Raw genomic sequence first — 20,021 nt, forward strand, 5'->3', positions numbered from 1 at the left:
TGCCATCTATTGGAAAGGAATGGTAACCACTGGGCAGCTAGTTGGCAGTCAAAGTAGACTTTAATAATATATGCCATTTAGCAGACGCCTTTATCCAAAGCGAACTGGGTACATGGTCGTGGAAACAGATCATAGAAACATGATTACAATTTTGATTTCATGGATGGTCAGTCCTTGCATCTATCGCTCGGTCTATGAATTTGAGAGTGGTTACATTTCTCCAGCCCCATCCCTCAGCTTTTTACTGAAAGAGGAGCAGGGAGACACTTTATTGTTTCTACTGCTGATTGCCACTTTAAAAGTTAAGATAGAGATTAAATACACACAAATATGTTAAGACACTAAAAATGGACCATCACTCAGAGAGTTAGTGAATACACAACATCCAGCACAGCAAACAATCAATCAAATTTATTTTTACAAAAGCCCTTTTTACATTAAAATAATAACCACTGTGGTTATAGAGGGTGCAACAGTTCAACACCTCAGGAGCAAATGTCAGTTGTCTTTTTGTAGCTGAGCATTCATAGGTTGAGAGAGAGAGAAAATGGAAACAGCAGAACTGGGACAAGGTAGCACATCCATTGAAACGGGTAAAAAAAAAACTGTTAAAACAATTCCACTCCGATTCCCTTTATGGATGGGTGTATCTTTGAATTCGATGTTGAATGGCCTGCTCTTTCTCCATTTTCGGAACAACATCCCGCTCCCCCAAAGTGATTGATAGTATATCTTGGCTTAGACTGTGATGATTGTGATTGTGATTCTGAGCTCTCAGGTTCATACAGCGAGTTATGGTCTTCACAGACCTCACTCTCATTCAGCTCCATCTGTGGCGTATAGGGGCAGGACCCGGTTGTATACTGATGGTTGTGAGAGCAATCTTGCTGGGCCCTGAGCTCTTTAGTGATGGTCCCGGTGGACCTCTTCTCCACCGCAGCACGGGAACACTGGCACCCAGGAGTCAGTTTGGCATGCTGTACTAACTGTTCTTTCCTGTTGGTAGAAAATAATGAAGGCATCTATTAGGCTGTAGTAATATTCAAGAATCACTGCATATACTTGAAATAAACAATAGCCTTAGCAATAGCATGGATTTGCATGTACCACCTCTGCCTTCTGCACAGTCTCCTCCAGGATGAAAACATTGTCAGGGATGAAGATGTCATCCTGAAAAAAATAAAATGTTTTGTTAAGACAACTCAACCCAAATATATCAGTTGGCATTAACAAGCTACTCGTCTTGTATGCTTTGTCCCCACACACACAGCAAACACAAGGACATTTGTTTTTCAGCAAACATTAGCTATGTCAACTTCAGTCTAGCTAAATGAGGTGGAGCTAACAAAACATTACAAAAACAAATCTGTCAACAAAATGTGTTACAGTACTTGACTATCTGAGATGGAAGCTAGCAACAAACTAGTAACATTGCCTAATAACGGGTACACGAAACTGTGTTGCAATTTTAGTTGCAGTTCAGTTGCTTGATGACGTTATTTTCTGGGGGGTGTTACACAAAACACTTCAGACGCAATTAGCTAGTTACCTTCAGCTAGAGTTGCAATAAAGTTGTCCAGTGTCTAACACTAGCCTAGTCAACAACAGTCATGACCGGTTAACGTTACTTCAGGCTCCATTGCATTTACTCACGTCGCCTCCTCCATTCAGTTGCTTTTGCTTGACTCCAAAAATCAGTGATGTTCATGATGGTCGGTTGGTAACCCCTACACCATAACCCTCAATTTCAAATGGAGGCGCAAGCAGAGGGCTTCAATGTAGGCCTATGACTCCTTTCCATTCGGAAACTCCCAGTTTCCTCATTGAAAGTGCCCTTCATTGCGAAGTCTGCCTCCGCAAAGTGCTGTGTTCAGATCCTGCTAGGTCAAACTGGCATGTCCTTCCTTTTCAGGACATGGAGCCACTTCTTCTAAAGTTGTAGGTCCATGGGAAGCCGATGGTAGTTTACAGAGGGCTTTTTTGGGGCCAATTCATACAGCCTGGCGCTATACAGTTCATGTTTGAATTACAACTTGCTATTGCCATCTTCGTTGTCCGCCCCTAACCTCACTCTCTTCATTCACTCTCAGCACAAAAACTCAATACCAGACAATTTGCTGATGCCTGCCAGTGAGCACTGGCATCAGTCGTTACTATGGCAATTTAAAATGGAGCTGACCGTAGCTCAAATAAACTTTGTCGGCGATCAAAATACTAAATATAGAGATGTTTTTATGTTAAATGCACATGTTTTTAGTATAAGTGGATTAAATACATATCTTTGCTTAGATTTACTTCCTAAAGTGTGTCCATTACCCTTTAACAGGTTAAAATTCCCAACGAATGTGCATTGACACTCGCGCCACCTTAACGCCAGCCGAAAGTAGAGATCTACAGGGGCACGGGCTAGGCTAATAGTTTTTGGACTGGGCTGGAATGTCCAAGGAAATGGAAGTCAATTCTTAAGAAGGCTTCCATTGGTTGCTGCAAATGAGAACGTGTTCTCAGTCAACTTACCTGGTAAAATAACAGATAAATAAAATAATATTAATTTCACATTAGACCCCTCCAAGGACAAGCTATTAAGAATGTTGCAATGTTTGAGCGCTAAGAATTTGTCAGCTGCTTAATAAAAATAAAAGTGAGTAAATAGATTTCTTCTCGAAGGTTGGGGTCAATTCCAGTAATGCAGTCAATTTAGGATTTGTGCTCAAATTAAATGGCCATTTTCAGGTTATTAAGGTATTTTTCAAATGATCCTGAATTGACAGAATACAATTTAATTAGCCCCATGCCTGTTATATTTTAGTCACTTAGCAGATGCTCTTATCCAGAGCAACTTGGGTTAAGTGCCTTGCTCAAGGGCACATCGACCTATTTCTCACCTAGTCAGCTCAGGGATTCAAACCAGCGACCTTATGCTTACTGGTCCAGCACTCTTAACTGCTAAGCTACCTGCCACGGCTATTGTGCACAAACACCATTGAGCAGCAGAAATACTGCATTCACAGACGCATACTGTAGGCCTTCATTAATTCCACATTTCAGATCCCATCAGCCCCAGGCGGTCGTAACACGTCATAAATCTTATCAGGATTATTAAGTGACTACGGTCTGGTTTCTGTCAGGCTGCAAGAGGCATATCCATTTTTGATTTGATTTGGGCCGATGCATTGCGTTCATGTTGGTGTTTATGAGTGGCAAGTTGCTGTTTGATCTCCAAATAAAGTCTCAGGGATTCTAGCCGAACAGCGGGGGAGCTCAGTGAAATTGCATAGGTCCCGATGGATTGGTTTTAATATCAGGCAAAGAGAATGACTCACAAACAATCAAAGCTATTAAGGCAGAAAGAAAAGGCTCCTATTAAGTCCTCTCTCTCTCTCTCTCTCTCTCTCCCTCTCTCTCTCTCCCTCTCTCTCTCTCTCCCTCCCTCTCTCTCTCCCTCTCTCTCTCTCTCTCTCTCTCTCTCTCTGTAGAATTGAGGCATTGACATCATGACAATGAGGATATTCATGTTTATGGACACATAATTTACTCCTTCACAGGTGGAACTTTTAATGACAGAAGAACCCAACTTTTAAACTGCTTTTATTGGCGTATTTACTTTTATTAGGGGTTCACAGCAAAGTGTTTTTGTATTTTATTAGGATCCCCATTCACTGTTGAAAAAGCAGCAGCTATTCTTTAGCTACTCTTCCTGGGGCTCACAGAGAGAACCCCAAGGCTTTCCCACTGCACCAAAACATAAACTCCATGTGCCTGCCTTTTCAGTCCTCTCTCTCTCTCTTTTTTATATTTCTTAGAGATGTATGGTTATCGCATATCATGTCGCAAAATGATTGGTTGAGGCTTCATGGATGCGTGACGTCACTCTGAACCCTTACCAAAACACCAAACATGGCAGACAGTTTCTCTCACAATCTGAAACCAGTAGTAACCACCAACTTTAATGGCAGTTAAGTTCAAATTAGAAGACTAATCTAACTTTCCGTGCCCCAATAAGATTGTCGCAAAGGAGGGCATGCTAGATATGTACAGTGTTTGAGTCATCTCAACCAATTTCTTGAAAAACAGAATTAACATTTTGCTAGATCTCTGATTACTACGTTGTTTCCTTTTCGGTCTCCCTCTCCTCCAAACCTACCCACTCAGCCCCTACCCAGATGGTCATATACCGTCGCAATCTTTGCTCTCTCTCTCCCACTACTCTCCCACTCCTATCATCTCTTCCTTCTGCTAAATCCTTCTCCCTCCTGTCTCCTGATTCTGCCTCTTTGACCCTGCTCTCCTCTCTTCTACATCCTATGACTCGCAATGTCCCCTTTCCTACTGGTTGGCTCGGCCCTCCCCTCCTGCTCCATGGCTGAGTGACGCGTTGCGAATTTACAGAACAGGGCTGCAGGCAGCTGAGCGAAAATGGAGGAAAACGAAACTTCTGAGGGCCTATCATCCTTCCTCTCTACATTCTCTTCTTCTGTATCTGCTGCTAAAGCCACTTTCTATCACTTTAAATGTAAAGCTTTTGCCTATAAGCCTAGGAAACTCTATCCCTCTGAGCAGTATCACTTCTGTATTTTCTTTCCAAAACACTTGTGTGCTGTCTCTGACCAACTCTCTTGCTATATCTCTCAGAAAGATCTTCTTGACCCTAACCAGTCAGGCTCAACCGAGACTGCTGTCCTCTGTCAAGGAGGCTCTCCGCACTGCCAAATCTGACTCTCTCTCTGTTCTCATTCTCCTAAATCTATCCGCTGTGAACCATCAGATCCTCCTCTCCATCCAACAGGGCTGGGAATCGCAGGCTCTTCACACCCTTGGATTGCATCCTACCTGGCAGGTTGCTCCTACCAGGTGACATGGAGAGGATCTGTGTCTGCACCACATACTCTCAATACTGCTGTCCCGCAAGGCTCGGTTCTAGGCCCTCAACTTTTCATTGGACTTTTCAATTATTTTCTATGGGAAAGTCTAATTATTAGTACCCAGATTGCAGTTCCTATGGCTTCCACTAGATGTCAACAGTCTTTAGAAATTGTATAATGTTTTTTATTTTTTATTAAGAAGTATTCGTATTCTTTCAAAGTGTCACTCAGAAGGACTCTAGTCTTTTGGTGCGCGTGAATGAGTGCGCGCTCCTCGTTGTTTTTCTCCGGTATTGAAAACAGTTTATTCCGTCTTAAATTTGATTATTTACATATTAAGATACCTGAGGTTGGATTAGAAACATTGTTTGAATTGTTTGGACCAAGTTTACAGGTAACTTTTTAGTTTCCTTTGGCGAGTTGGAATATGTGTGTTTCTTAATCAAACGCGCCAAATAAACAGATATTTTTGGGATATAAAGAAGGCCTTTATTGAACAAAACGACCATTCATTGTGTAACCAGGAGTCTTGGGATTGCAAAAAGATGAAGATCTTCAAAGGTAAGTGATATATTTTTGCGCTATTTCTGACTTTCGTGATGTGTCTGCTTGGCTGGAAAATGTTTGACGCGCTCCGGTGAAGGCGCGCACTTGATTATTTATCTCCGGTATTGAATATACTTTTTTCCGTCTTAAATTTGATTGTTTATTACATATTAGGGTACCTGAGGATTGATTGGGAACGTTGTTTGACATGTTTGGACCAAGTTTATTGGTAACATTTGGGATTCATTTTGTATGCATTTTGAACTAGGGGAAACGTGGATTATTGAATGAAGCGTGCCAAATAAACTTACTTTTTTGGGATATAAAGAAGGACTTTATCAAACAAAAGGACTATTTGTTATGTAACTGGGACCCTTGTGATTGCAACCAGATGAAGATCTTCAAAGGTAAGGGATTTATTTTATCGCTATTTCTGACTTTCGCGATGCATCTGCTTGGTTGGAAAATGTTTTTAATGCTTTTGAATGCGGGGCGCTGTCCTCAGATAATCGCATGGAGTGCTTTCGCCGTAAAGCCTTTTTGAAATCTGACAACGTGGCTGGATTAACAAAAAAATATATATTTTAAATGATGTTTGACACTTGTATTTTCATGAATGTTTACTATTACGATTTCTGTAATTTGGATTCGGTGCTCTGCAATTTCACCGGATGTTGTCGAGGTGGGTTGCTTGAGGCACGTCTAGCCCAAAGAGCACATTGTTACAACAGGAGTATAGCCTACCAGGCTGGCATGAAAATGAACCATGGGAAAAGTGTCCTCCATTCACAATTTCAGTACATTGATAACATGTATTTTTTCCGCTGCCCGTTTTGATACAGGTGTATGATAATGGTCCATTCTAAATCAAAACAAATTTCACACATATAATATTTAGTATATGTAAAGACAAGATTAAATCAAGATTCGTGTCATGGGTGACAATATTAGCTTGTGAATTCTATATTATCACTTGTGAATGATGCCCAGTTTAAGTCAAGAAAGGCGCATGCTTTTTTTGCGTTTTTTTAATATTTTTTTTCAAATCATAGTCGCACACTTCATGTAGCCTAGCCCATAGGCCTATATATTTTTATAAGGTTTGTATTACAACTAAAGTGGCCAAATAACTTCTTAAAGGGAAGCACATGAATTCACTTTACAACGGGTGTAGAGTCTAAGAGGTATACATACGCAGCGAGTTCCATGTTTGTGAGAAAAAAAATTCACCATAAAAAATGCACCTTTATAATAAAAGCATTGCATACATAATCACATTTGTGGGCACGTTTGAGAATGGTGTTTTCCTGCTAATGGAACATTTGCGCTTATAGCCTACTGCCGTGTGCACATTGCTGCGCTTATAATGTGAAGATATAGCCTAATAGTTTATTAACATTTTAAGCTAAACGTTCTCATCTGCTGCGTCAGGCTAATTGCTTAAAACACGTTTTTTTATGCTAGTGGTTGTATTCATTTGGGATCTATCGCATCCCACCACTGTCTCAGACTATGTTTGGAATATTTATTTCTGGTACAAAATAGAATAGGTCAATTTTTGTACTATGGGGGATAGTAGATTGACATAGGCTAGTGCTTTTGCTGTTCGTTAGGCCTACCCATCTTGTTGGCTGATGAAAAGTAAATGTGAACAGTTCTTCCAATATCTTCAATATGCACCTTGAAATTGGATAAGGACGCACACAGTTGCGTCCCCAATGTGTCTGTCTTCATCTGTAGCCTGTGAGAAAGACCTGATCACGTGACGGAGAGCCGTGTAAATGAGGTGTGCTTCGCCACGCAGCCGGGAGAAGGGAATTATAATGATTATATTCAGCCGCAAAAGGCATGGATTTATTTTAGGGGGCATTACGGCCACACAAAGGGGATGCAGCTGGGAAATTCAAGGCATTATCAAGTGCTTGTCAAATTGTGAATGAGAGACTGATGAAGTGTGTACAGCCTGCGCAAAAAAAACAAGCAGAGCTCATGCCTTTCGTGCAACTTTTTAAAAAGCATCATTAGTCGTACCATGCAGCCTTAGAATGTATAAAAAAATCTAAACATATAGCCCAAACTTTGTATCAGAACCAAAGTTACATAAATAACTCCAGATTAAGCATATAGGAGTACTTGTTTCTTTGGTAGTCGCTCAACACAGAATGCCCGCATGTGCACACTCCGTCAAATCGTTTGGAGAAAATATCCTTTATATTTTATCCAGCTATGTTCAATTATATTCTTCATTCTAAATAATGCCACGGAAGTCTAAGCAAATCTTGTCTGATAAATGAACTAGTGTAGTGTTATGAGAATTATGTTATCAATGTTCATAAACTGAACTTCAATTAAACTACTCAGTCTGCAACCCAGAATTTGTAAGAATCTGGTTGAATGAAACAGACAGAGTCCCAGCTTAGAATAGTCAAAAAGTCTATTCACAAGAGCTCTAAAAAATCATACAATGCACATAGCCTTTTATACCTCACATTTGGTCATATAAATGCCCCTCCTCTTCTCCTAACACTGTCAATACGGTTTACAAGTCTTCTCCTACAGATACATTGCTTATCATATCCTACCACATGTTACACAATCTACTGCAAATCTAACGGTTTTGGGTGGGGAGACCTCTTTCCCTGTCATCAGTTTCACAGTGGTCACAAGTTGTCTGCCACAGTTCCTTGTCTGTTAACAGTTCCTCTTTTCCTATGCACATACATTCAAGAATTCTAGTCTTATGATTCAAATACATTTCACTCCATTATACGAACTGATGTCGCTCTTGCTGCTGGTGAGTCTCTGATCCACCTCTACGCAGACGACACCATTCTCTATACTTCTGGCCCTTCTTTGGACACTGTGTTAACAACCCTCCAGGCAAGCTTCAATGCCATACAACTCTCCTTCCGTGGCCTCCAATTGCTCTTAAATACAAGTAAAACTAAATGCATGCTCTTCAACCGATCGCTGCTTGCACCTGCCCGCCTGTCCAACATCACTACTCTGGACGGCTCTGACTTAGAATACGTGGACAACTACAAATACCTAGGTGTCTGGTTAGACTGTACGCTCTCCTTCCAAACCCACATCAAACATCTCCAATCCAAAGTTAAATCTAGAATTGGCTTCCTATTTCGCAACAAAGCATCCTTCACTCATGCTGCCAAACATACCCTTGTAAAACTGACCATCCTACCAATCCTCGACTTCGGCGATGTCATTTACAAAATAGCTTCCAATACCCTACTCCGTTTTGTCACCAAAGCTCCATATACTACCCACCATTGCGACCTTTACGCTCTCGTTGGCTGGCCCTCGCTTCATACTCGTTGCCAAACCCACTGGCTCCATGTCATCTACAAGACCCTGCTAGGTAAAGTCCCCCCTTATCTCAGCTCGCTGGTCACCATAGCATCTCCCACCTGTAGCACACGCTCCAGCAGGTATATCTCTCTAGTCACCCCCAAAACCAATTCTTTCTTTGGCCGCCTCTCCTTCCAGTTCTCTGCTGCCAATGACTGGAACGAACTACAAAAATCTCTGAAATTGGAAACACTTATCTCCTTCATTAGCTTTAAGCACCAACTGTCAGAGCAGCTCACAGATTACTGCACCTGTACATAGCCCACCTATAATTTAGCCCAAACAACTACCTCTTTCCCTACTGTATTTATTTTATTTATTTATTTTGCTCCTTTACACCCCATTATTTTTATTTCTACTTTGCACATTCTTCCACTGCAAATCTACCATTCCAGTGTTTTACTTGCTATATTGTATTTACTTTGCCACCATGGCCTTTTTTTGCCTTTACCTCCCTTATCTCACCTCATTTGCTCACATCGTATATAGACTTGCTTATACTGTATTATTGACTGTATGTTTGTTTTACTCCATATGTAACTCTGTGTCGTTGTATGTGTCGAACTGCTTTGCTTTATCTTGGCCAGGTCGCAATTGTAAATGAGAACTTGTTCTCAACTTGCCTACCTGGTTAAATAAAGGTGAAATAAAAAAATAAAAAAGAAATACAGTGACAGGGTGGAATACTGTTATTGTCTTAACATTACTTCAAACTTATAAATAATTTAGTCATTATCACACTATTACCTTAAACATATAAATCATGTGAATTTATATAACATGTAGCCCACAGCCATATGGCAAAGCCAGATCAGGGCCTAACATAAGGACAACTCGGTGTATGTTACTCTGTTCTTCTGAAATGGACTACATTTTCATCATATCATGTTTCTTTAGACCGGTCTAAAATAAATAATGGATTTATTGTGATGGTGTAGGCTATGTTACATGAATTTATTAGACTTTTTAAAATATAGATGTTCAAACGGTCTTCATCAGTGGCTTGTAGGCTATGCATCGAAGCAAGGAGATACTAAATGTGTTTTTTAATTAACGGTCAATTACCATGAGACCGGCAGTTATTTGCTTGACAATCACAGGCTGACAAAATTGAATGCCTGCCACAGCCCTAAGTGTACCAACTGATATTTAAATCAACATGGTAGTGCTTTCACTGATTGCACATAAAGGAACGTAGTTCCTACACGATAGAGTGCTTGCTTTGTTATCCAACAAAAGCTGTCCTTTCTGTCAACCTGTGAGCCCTTTTCATTGCTCCACACAGCTATATTTTGTTTAGATTTGAAATGTAGGCCATTGTTCCTGAATTGCCCATTCACGAGCAGAGAAAACAGAAATAATGTTGTGTTGAATGCTATCATGAAATACTACATTGTTCGGCAGGCCTGCAATTGGATTTGCAACAGCCTAAATTCATTCGGGCATAGACTCTACAAGGTGTCGAATGCGTTCCAAGGGATGCTGGCCCTTGTTGACTCCAATGCTTCTCATACTTGACACAAACTAGTGCACCTGGCTCTTACTACCATACCTCGTTCAAAGACAATTCAATATTTTGTCTTGCCCATTCACCCTCTGCATGGCACACATACACAATCCATGTCTCAATTATCTCAAGGCTTAAAAATCATTCTTTAACCTGTGTCCTTCCTTTCATCTACAATGATTTGAAGTGGATTTAACAAGTGACATCAATAAAGGATCACAGGATGACCAGGTGAATCCAGGTGAAAGCTATGTCATGGAAAGAGCAGGCGTTCTTAATGTTTTGTATTCTTGGTGTATATTTTTTTCAAATAGCTATATTTCAAAATCAAACCTTGCTGTGTTCTTTAGGCATAGTATGTCCACATCCAGTGAAATTTTCCAGTTGCTGACAAAGACCTATTGTGGTTCGAAACATTGTATTCTGTAAGTCAGAATGATAAAAATGATAAATGATAAATATAGCACCTCTTTTAGTCTCTTAAAAAAATTGTGTTTAGCACAATTCACACACAATTAAGGAATTGGAAATGAATAGTTTTGGAATGAAGCTGGAAGTTGTCCCCTTCACTACTTCGACTTTCTAAGTAGTACGGGATGTCATCTGGTTCCTCAGGTGTTCCAATAATGTCAACCAGCTCCATTCATTCTCAGTAGGCCTAATTAATAGTACCTGTTGAGCTTATTGGTCAAACTTGACATTTTAAGTTGCGTTGGTGATAGTAATAGTTCTCCCATTCTCCAACCTCGCTGTGAGTTTGACGCAATGCCAGTTTTGGTCATTAGATGGCTCTGTTGTGCCATAGGTGGCCTGAGGAGAGAGCTAGCCTCATGGAGGTGGAAGTATGTAGCTCTGCTCTGGAGTTCATGCTCTCATTCTGATCACTCCATTTTGTTACATCGTTAATAAGAACCTATGGTGCCATCTCTTTCCAAAAGCATGCCCAGGATTGTTGATGCACTTGGTACTTTATGCGTGAGTTATACCAAGGATAGGATAAAGCAATCCTTCTCACCCCCCCCCCCCCCTTAAATGATTTAGATGCACTATTGTAAAGTGGCTGTTCCACTGATGTCAGAAGGTGAATTCACCAATTTGTAAGTCGCTCAGGATAAGAGCGTCTGCTAAATGACTTAAATGTTATACAGGTAAGGCATTTTTGTTCTGAACATGCACGTCATTTTTTAAATTGACCTTTATTTTACAAGGCAAGTCAGTTAAGAACAAATTCTTATTTTCAATGACGGCCTAGGAACAGTGGGTTAACTGCCTGTTCAGAACGACAGATTTGTACCTTGTCAGCTCGGGGATTTGAACTTGCAACCTTTAGATTACTAGTCCAACGCTCTAACCACTAGGCTACCCTGCCGCCCCATTACATACTTATTGAAAGGCAATAAGTCACTACTGGGAAAACATTTGAACATCCTTGAGTAGAGCAATTTTGCTTTTGCAGATGCACTCTAAAGAGCACAGTGGTTTCAAAAGGAGAAATCCTCCTTGCGCTTACCCTACAATAGCAAATGTGTGGCAATGTTAGACATCACACATTTGTCCAATTCAAAACTCCTGTTTTCAACAGTGACTAAACTTTTCCCCAGGATCAAAATACACTGAACAAAAATATAAACGTAACATGCAACAATTTCAAAGATTTTACTGAGTTACAGTTTATATAAGGAAATCAGTCAATTTAAATAAATTCATTAGGCCCTAATCTATGGATTTCTCATAACTGGGAATACAAATATGCATCAGTTGGTCACAGATACACACCCCTACAGTATCTGGTATGCCCACCATTTGCCTCATGCAGCGTGACACATCTCCTTAGAATAGAGTTGATCGAGCTTTTGATTGTGGCCTGTGGAATGTTGTCCCACTCCTCTTCAATGGCTGTGCGAAGTTGCTGGATTGGCAGGAACTGGAACATGCTATTGTACACGTCGATCCAGGGCATCCCAAATGCTCAATAGGTGACATGTCTGATGAGTATGCAGACCATGGAAGAACATTTTGAGCTTCCAGGAATGGTGTACAGATCCTTGCGACATGGGGCCGTGCATTATCATGGTGAAACATGAGGTGATGGCGGCAGATGAATGCCACGACAATGGGCCTCAGGATCTTGTGACGGTATCGCTGGCCAAATTCCTCACTTCCCAACCTATCATCAACTTCAATTGCATACTCAATTATACATAGAAAAAGGGAACTGGTGGGGCTTTTGTTTTCGCCGGGTAACTCCCCTTTTGACAGCTATGCTTGGAAATCCCACTTCAATTATACATGGAGCTGGCTCAGTCCTGTGCTTTGTCTGGCTGGGAGCGATCAATATTTCAGCTCCTGTGGGAGTAAACATCTTGTGGAGCAGCTGCTCCTTAAAGGCTTTACACACTCCAGCTGTGTTCTCGGTAATCTACCGCTGTGTGACCATTGAGAGCATTTCAGACTCTGCCACCACTACCAGAGCAGAGCAGCTAGGACAGAGATGAGGTGTCTCTTTCACTCTCCCCCACTCTCACTGACACATACAGAATGTGCGTGCGCACTCACACATGCTCCTATGTGCTTGACCCATAATTCTGCTATTAGCTCTCCCAGGGGCCTGCTCTGTGTGGGGATAAAACGGCGCCCTGAACTGCAAAGGGGCGCTGTGATATCACTGCGTTCTGGACAGTCCCTATTGAAATGAATGACATCCGGCACAACGCAATGGACTGCTCGGATGTAACGTGAATAAGGCATGAGATCTTGTTTCATTGTGATGGAACTGCAGGCGTTTAAAGACCTGGTTCTTGTCTGGGAATGACGGATAGAGACGATATCAGAGGCACAGGTGAAGAGAACTGTTTTGGGAGTACTTTACTAGGTTACTTCAGTTGGTATAACAACATATAGGCCTGTCCATTTAAAATAACATCTAGTTGATCAAATACAGTGTAGACATTGTTAATTTTGTAAATGACTACTGTAGCTGTAACTGATTTTTTTTAAACGGAATATCTACATAGGCGTACAGAGGCCCATTATCAGCAACCATCACTCCTGTGTTCCAAAGGCACATTGTGTTAGCTAATCCAAGTTTATAATTTTAAAAGGCTAGTTGAACATTAGAAAACTCTTTTGCGGTTGTTAGCACAGCTGAAAACAGTTGTGCTGATGAACCTTTTCACACATACCAACACAAGGGTGTGATCATTCTACAGTGGTCGCTTTAGTGTATGATCAAACCGGTGTGATTAGAATGCATATTTAGAATGTCCAGTTTCGACTAATGATGCAACAATCAGCATTTGAGCTGGCCACACAGTTTTTTCAGAAACATTTTGCACAAAGTCCTTACAAAGTTATGTCCAGAATCTGAGCAGTTTATTATTAGAATAGCTACAGCTACAGCATAGCACAATCATCCAAACCGGAAAGATGTAGGCTACATTTGTCCTAGACTAACTGAGGAAAGATTGACATAACCATGCGGTCATATTTTTATAACTCTCGGCTGATAGAAACTACAATATGAATTAGCTAACAGCAATTACTATTTATAATTGATCAAAATAATTAAGAAAAACAATCGAAAGTAATCAGTTTGTGCACGCCGCCATGCTTGTTTTTTCTGCATCAACCAAAGATAATAAGAGACGACAAGATGAGTTAGGTCTGTTTATAAGGGGGTGTGTCATCTACGATCATTCACTTCCCGGAAGTTTACCCGGAAGTTTACACCTCATTATAACATCTTTGGTCTGGCAGATTACGTGACACCCAGAATGCATTCTATAATGTCAACAAACATGGCGCCACACATAGCTGTCAAATAGCTTAGCTAATTATAATTTGTGCAACTTTCCAAAAAGTATTTTACACACATCATAGGTGTCATTACAATATATGCAATAATCAGAATGCATTATTTGTCACCAGTAACTGAAAACATGAATAAAACTGTAAATACATTATGCTCCATAGATACATGTATACTGTACACGCCTACAGTAGAAACGACAACACAATATACAGAAAATAAGGAACTTTGATAGGAATGTGCACAGGTCCAAAGTTAAGTCTAAGGAAAACAACAAGGAAGGCAAAGCTAGCACCAGCAAGAAAATGTTACAATTCTTGCAAGATGCGCAAATATATGCATACTTGACCTGCGCAAACATATGCATACTTGACCTGCGCAAACATATGCATACTTGACCTGCGCAAACATATGCATACTTGACATACATATGCATACTTGACCTGCGCAAACATATGCATACTTGACCTGCGCAAACATATGCATACTTGACCTGCGCAAACATATGCATACTTGACCTGCGCAAACATATGCATACTTGACCTGCGCAAACATATGCATACTTGACCTGCGCAAACATATGCATACTTGACCTGCGCAAACATATGCATACTTGACCTGCGCAAACATATGCATACTTGACCTGCGCAAACATGAGTGATGGGTTCTCCTGGAAGGGAGAAGTTGCAACGCTGAAATGGACTACTTCTATGTGAATTAATGAGGCGAAACACACCTCAATTCAAAGTGTTGTTAGAAAATACAACTTGTTAGAAAATAATTTCAAATTGACAAGTTGAAACAGCCTATAGATAATTAGCAGGCAGAGCGTGTTAACTGTCCTGTTGCGTAATAATCACATTTTGGAAAAGTGAGTGCATTTTGACATCACATGCATGCATCAAACAACTCACTCTGGGGTGACCTTTAGAGATATTTGGAACTCACCTGTGAAAAGGTTAAATAAGCAATAAAACTGGCCTTTAGACTAGTTGAGTATCTGGAGCATTTGTGGTTTCGTTTACAGGCTCAAAATGGCCAGAAACAAAGAACTTTCTTCTGAAACTTGTCAGTCTATTCTTGTTCTGAGAAATGAATGCTATTCCATGCGAAACATTGCCAAGATCTTTTGCCAAGAAACTGAAGATCTCGTACATCGCTGTGTACTACTCACTTCACAGAACAGCACAAACTGGCTCTAAACAGAATAGAAAGAGGAGTGGGAGGCTCTGGTGCACAACTGAGCAAGAGGACAGGTACATTAGTGTCTAATTTGAGAACAGAAGCCTCACAAGTCCTCAACTGGCAGCTTCATTAAATAGTACCCGCAAAACACCAGTCTCAACGTCAACAGTGAAGAGGCGACTCCGGGATGCTGGCCTTGTAGACAGAGTTGCAAAGAAAAAGCCATATCTCAGACTGGCCAATAAAAAGAAAAGATTAAGATGGGCAAAAGAACACAGACACTGGACAGAGGAAGATTGGAAAAAAGTGTTATGGACAGACGAATCTAAGTCTGAGGTGTTTGGATCACAAAGAAGAACATTCGTGAGACGCAGAAAAAAATGACAAAATGCTGGAGGAGTGCTTGACGCCATCTGTCAAACATGGTGGAGGCAATGTGATGGTCTGGGGGTGCTTTGGTGGTGGTAAAGTGGGAGATTTGTACAGGGTAAAAGGTATCTTGAAGAAGGAAGGCCATCACTCCATTTTTCAACACCATGCCACATACCCTGTGGACGACGCTTAATTGGAGCCTATTTCCTCCTACAACAGGACAATGACCCAAAACACAGCTCCAAACTATGTAAGAACTATTTAGGGAAGAAGCAGTCAGCTGGTATTCTGTCTAATGGAGTGGCCAGCACAGTCACAGGATCTCAACACCTATTGAGCTGTTGTGGGAGCAGCTTGACTGTATGGTACGTAAGAAGTGCCCATCAAGCCAATCCAATTTGTGGGAGGTGCTTCAAGAAGCATGGGGTGAAATCTCTTCAGATTACCTCAACAAATTGACAACTAGAATACCAAAGGTCTGCAAGGCTGTAATTGCTGCAAATGCAGGATTCTTTGATGAAGCAAAGTTTATGACCTTGTCAACTTCTTAACTATATTTCCTATTCATTTTGAAACTCATTTCATGTATGTTTTCATGGAAAGCAAGGACATTTCTAAGTGACCCCAAACTTTTGAACTTTAGTGTATATATATATATATATATATACACATTGTGGAATAATAGTGAAGACATTAAATATATGAAATAACACATGGAATCATGTAGTAACCAAAAAACAAATCTAAATATATTTAAGATTCTTTTAAAGTAGCCACCATACAAACACAGAGCACAGAACTGAGGGAAACTAAGGGTTTAAATACAATCAGGGGAAACGAGGCACAGGTGCAAATAATAATGGGGAACAAGGGAAAAAACATAAGGTCAAAAAGCACAATGGGGGCATCTAGTGACCAAAACCCGGAACAACCCTGGCCAAATCCTGACAGCCACCCTTTGCCTTGATGACAGCTTTGCACACTCTTGGCATTCTCTCAACCAGCTTTAGGAGGTAGTCACCTAGAATGCATTTCAATTAACAGGTGTGCCCTGTTTAAAGTACATTTGTGGAATTTCTTTCCTTCCTAATGCGTTCGAGCCAATCAGTTGTGTTGTGACAAGGTAAGGGTGGTGTTCAGAAGATAGCCCCTTTTGGTAAAAGACCAAGTCCATATTATGGAAAGAACAGCTCAAATAAGGAAAGAGAAACGGCAGTCCACCATTACTTTAAAACATGAAGGTCAGTCAATCCGGAACATTTCAAGAACTTTGTAAGTTTCTTCAAGTGCAGTTGCAAAAACAATCAAGCGCTATGATGAAACTGGCTCTCATGAGGACCGCCACAGGAAAGGAAGACCCAGAGTTACCTCTGCTGCAGAGGATACGTTCATTAGAGTTACCAGCCTCAGAAATTGCTGCCCAATAAATGCTTCACAGAGTTCAAGTAACAGACACATCTCAACATCAACTGTTCAGAGGAAACTGCATGAATCAGGCCTTCATGGTTGAATTGCTGCAAAGAAGCCACTACTAAAGTGCACCAATGAGAAGAAGGGACTTGCTTCGGCCAAGGAACACAAGCAATGGACACTAAACACAAGCAATGGAAATCTGTCCTTTGGTCTGATGAGTCCAAATTTTAGATTTCTGGTTCCAACCGCTGTGTCTTTGTGAGAAGCAGAGTAGGTGAACGAATTATCTCTGCATGTGTGGTTCCCACTGTGAAGCATGGAAGAGGAGGTGTGATGTTGTGGGGGTGCTTTGCTGGTGACACTGTCAGTGATTTATTTAGAATTCAAGGCACATTTAACCAGCATGGCTACCACAGCATTCTGCAGCAATATGCCATCCCATCTAGTTTGCACTTAGTGGGACTATGATTTGTTTTTCGACAGGACAATGACCCAAAACACACCTCCAGGCTGTGTAAAGGCTATTTGACCAAGGAGAGTGATGGAGTGCTGCATCAGATGACCTAGCCTCCACAATCACCCGACCTCAACCCAATTGAGACGGTTTGGGAAGAGTTGGACCGCAAACTGAAAGAAAAGCAGTCAACAAGTGCTCAGCATATGTGGGAACTCCTTCAAGACTGTTGGAAAAGCATTCCAGGTGAAGCTGGTTGAGATAATGCCAAGAGTGTGCATCATCAAGGCAGAGGGTGGCTACTTTGAAGAACTCAAATATATAATATTTTTTAAATGATTCCATATGAGTTATTTCGTAGTTTTGATATCTTTACTATTATTCTACAATGTAGAAAATAGTGAAACTAAAGGTGTGTCCAAACTTTTGACTGGTACTGTACATACATACTGTATATTGTTACTCATTGTATTTATCCAATTCCTACTTTGGTCGTCTTTCCTTCCAGTTCTCTGCTGCCAATGACTTGTTATGTACTTGAGTGAAGACCCAAAAGCGGTTTTAACAGAAAACAGAGTTCTTTAATGAAAAACAGGAATGGCAAAAATCCTCTTCCAACGTAGTCAATGGAACAAAAAGAACGTTAGTATAATGCAGGATGCACCTGCCAGGCGGACTCCGACAGGATAGGACAAGGTGGAAGCAAACGGGACGACAGCTTGCTTCTGGCATCAAAAACACAAACAAGAATCAGACACTGAAAGTAGCAGGAACAGAGAGAGAAATAGAGACCTAATCAGAGGGGAAGAGAGAACAGGTGGGAAAGAGTGAATGAGCTAGTTAGGGAGATGTAGAACAGCTGAAGAATGAGAGACAGAGAAGGTAACCTAAAAGACCAGCAGAGAGAGACAGAGTGAAGAGAAAGGACAGGAACAGACATAACAAGACATGACAGTACCCCCCACTCACCGAGCGCCTCCTGGCGCACTCGAGGAGGAAACCTGGCGGCAACGGAGGAAATCATCGATCAGCGAACGGTCCAGCACGTCCCGAGAGGGAACCCAACTCCTCTCCTCAGGACCGTACCCCTCCCAATCCACTAGGTACTGATGACCACGGCCCCGAGGGCGCATGTCCAAAATCTTACGAACCCTGTAGATGGGTGCGCCCTCGACAAGGATGGGGGAGGGACGAGCGGGGCGCGAAGAACGGGCTTAACACAGGAGACATGGAAGACCGGGTGAACGCGACGAAGATAGCGGGAGAAGAAGTCGCACTGCGACAGGATTAATGACCTGAGAAATACGGAACGGACCAATGAACCGCGGGGCCAACTTGCGAGAAGCTGTCTTAAGGGGAAGGTTCTGAGTGGAGAGCCATACTCTCTGACCGCAACAATATCTAGGACTCTTGGTCCTACGCTTTATTAGCGGCCCTCACAGTCTGCGCCCTATTACGGCAAAGTGCCGACCTGACCCCCTTCCAGGTGCGCTCGCAACGCTGGACAAAAGCCTGAGCGGAGGGGACGCAGGACTCGGCGAGCTGAGATGAGAACAGCGGAGGCTGGTACCCGAGGCTACTCTGAAAAGGGGATAGACCGGTAGCAGACGAGGAAGCGAGTTGTGGGCGTACTCTGCCCAGGGCTGTTCTGACCAAGACGCAGGGTTACGAAAAGAAAGACTGCGTAAAATGCGACCAACAGTCTGATTGGCCCGTTCGGCTTGACCGTTAGACTGGGGATGAAAGCGGACGAGAGACTGACGGAAGCCCCAATCAAACGGCAAAACTCCCTCCAAAATTGAGACGTGAACTGCGGGCCTCTGTCGGAAACGACGTCAGACGGAAGGCCATGAATTCGGAAAACATTCTCGATAATGATCTGAGCCGTCTCCTTAGCAGAAGGGAGCTTATCGAGAGGAATGAAATGAGCCGCCTTAGAGAATCTATCGACAACCGTAAGAATAACTGTCTTCCCCGCTGATGAAGGCAGTCCGGTGATAAAATCTAAAGCGATGTGAGACCACGGTCGAGAGGGAATGGGAAGCGGTCTGAGACGGCCGGCAGGAGGAGAGTTCCCAGATTTAGTCTGCGCGCAGACCGAACAAGCGGCGACAAATCGACGCGCGTCACGTTCCCGAGTGGGCCACCAGAAACGCTGGCGAATGGAAGCGAGCGTACCCCGAACGCCGGGGTGGCGGCTAACTTGGCAGAGTGGGCCCACTGAAGAACGGCCGGACGAGTAGGAACGGGACGAACAGAAGGTTCCTAGGACAAGCTCGCGCGACGGAGTGTGTGAGCGAGTGCTTGCTTTACCTGCCTCTCAATTCCCCAGACAGTCAACCCGACAACACGCCCCTCAGGGAGAATCCTCGGGTCGGTGGAGACCTCAGAAGAACTGAAGAGACGAGATAAAGCATCAGGCTTGGTGTTTTTGAGCCCGGACGATAAGAAATAACAAACTCGAAACGAGCGAAAAACAGAGCCCAACGAGCCTGACGCGCATTAAGT

The 20,021-nt window shown here is 42.1% G+C and overlaps 2 long non-coding RNA genes across 2 annotated transcripts in view; one reads left to right on the forward strand and one right to left on the reverse strand.

Moving 5' to 3' along the window:
* Window positions 1-396: 396 nt before the first annotated feature.
* LOC135503658 (uncharacterized) lies at window positions 397-1,866 on the reverse strand. The gene is made up of 3 exons (XR_010449981.1): window positions 1,654-1,866; window positions 1,111-1,170; window positions 397-996 (listed from the first exon to the last, which is right to left on the reverse strand). It is a non-coding gene; the product is annotated as an uncharacterized LOC135503658 (long non-coding RNA).
* A 2,747-nt stretch (window positions 1,867-4,613) lies between these two features.
* LOC135503659 (uncharacterized) overlaps window positions 4,614-20,021 on the forward strand; it is a 37,935-nt gene continuing 22,527 nt past the window's right edge. The window contains exon 1 of the long non-coding RNA XR_010449982.1: window positions 4,614-4,851. This is a non-coding gene — a long non-coding RNA (uncharacterized LOC135503659). The remainder of the gene's footprint in view (window positions 4,852-20,021) is intronic.

This window comes from Oncorhynchus masou, chromosome 18 (genome assembly GCF_036934945.1).
Source record: "Oncorhynchus masou masou isolate Uvic2021 chromosome 18, UVic_Omas_1.1, whole genome shotgun sequence".
In the NCBI taxonomy this organism is placed as follows: domain Eukaryota; kingdom Metazoa; phylum Chordata; class Actinopteri; order Salmoniformes; family Salmonidae; genus Oncorhynchus; species Oncorhynchus masou.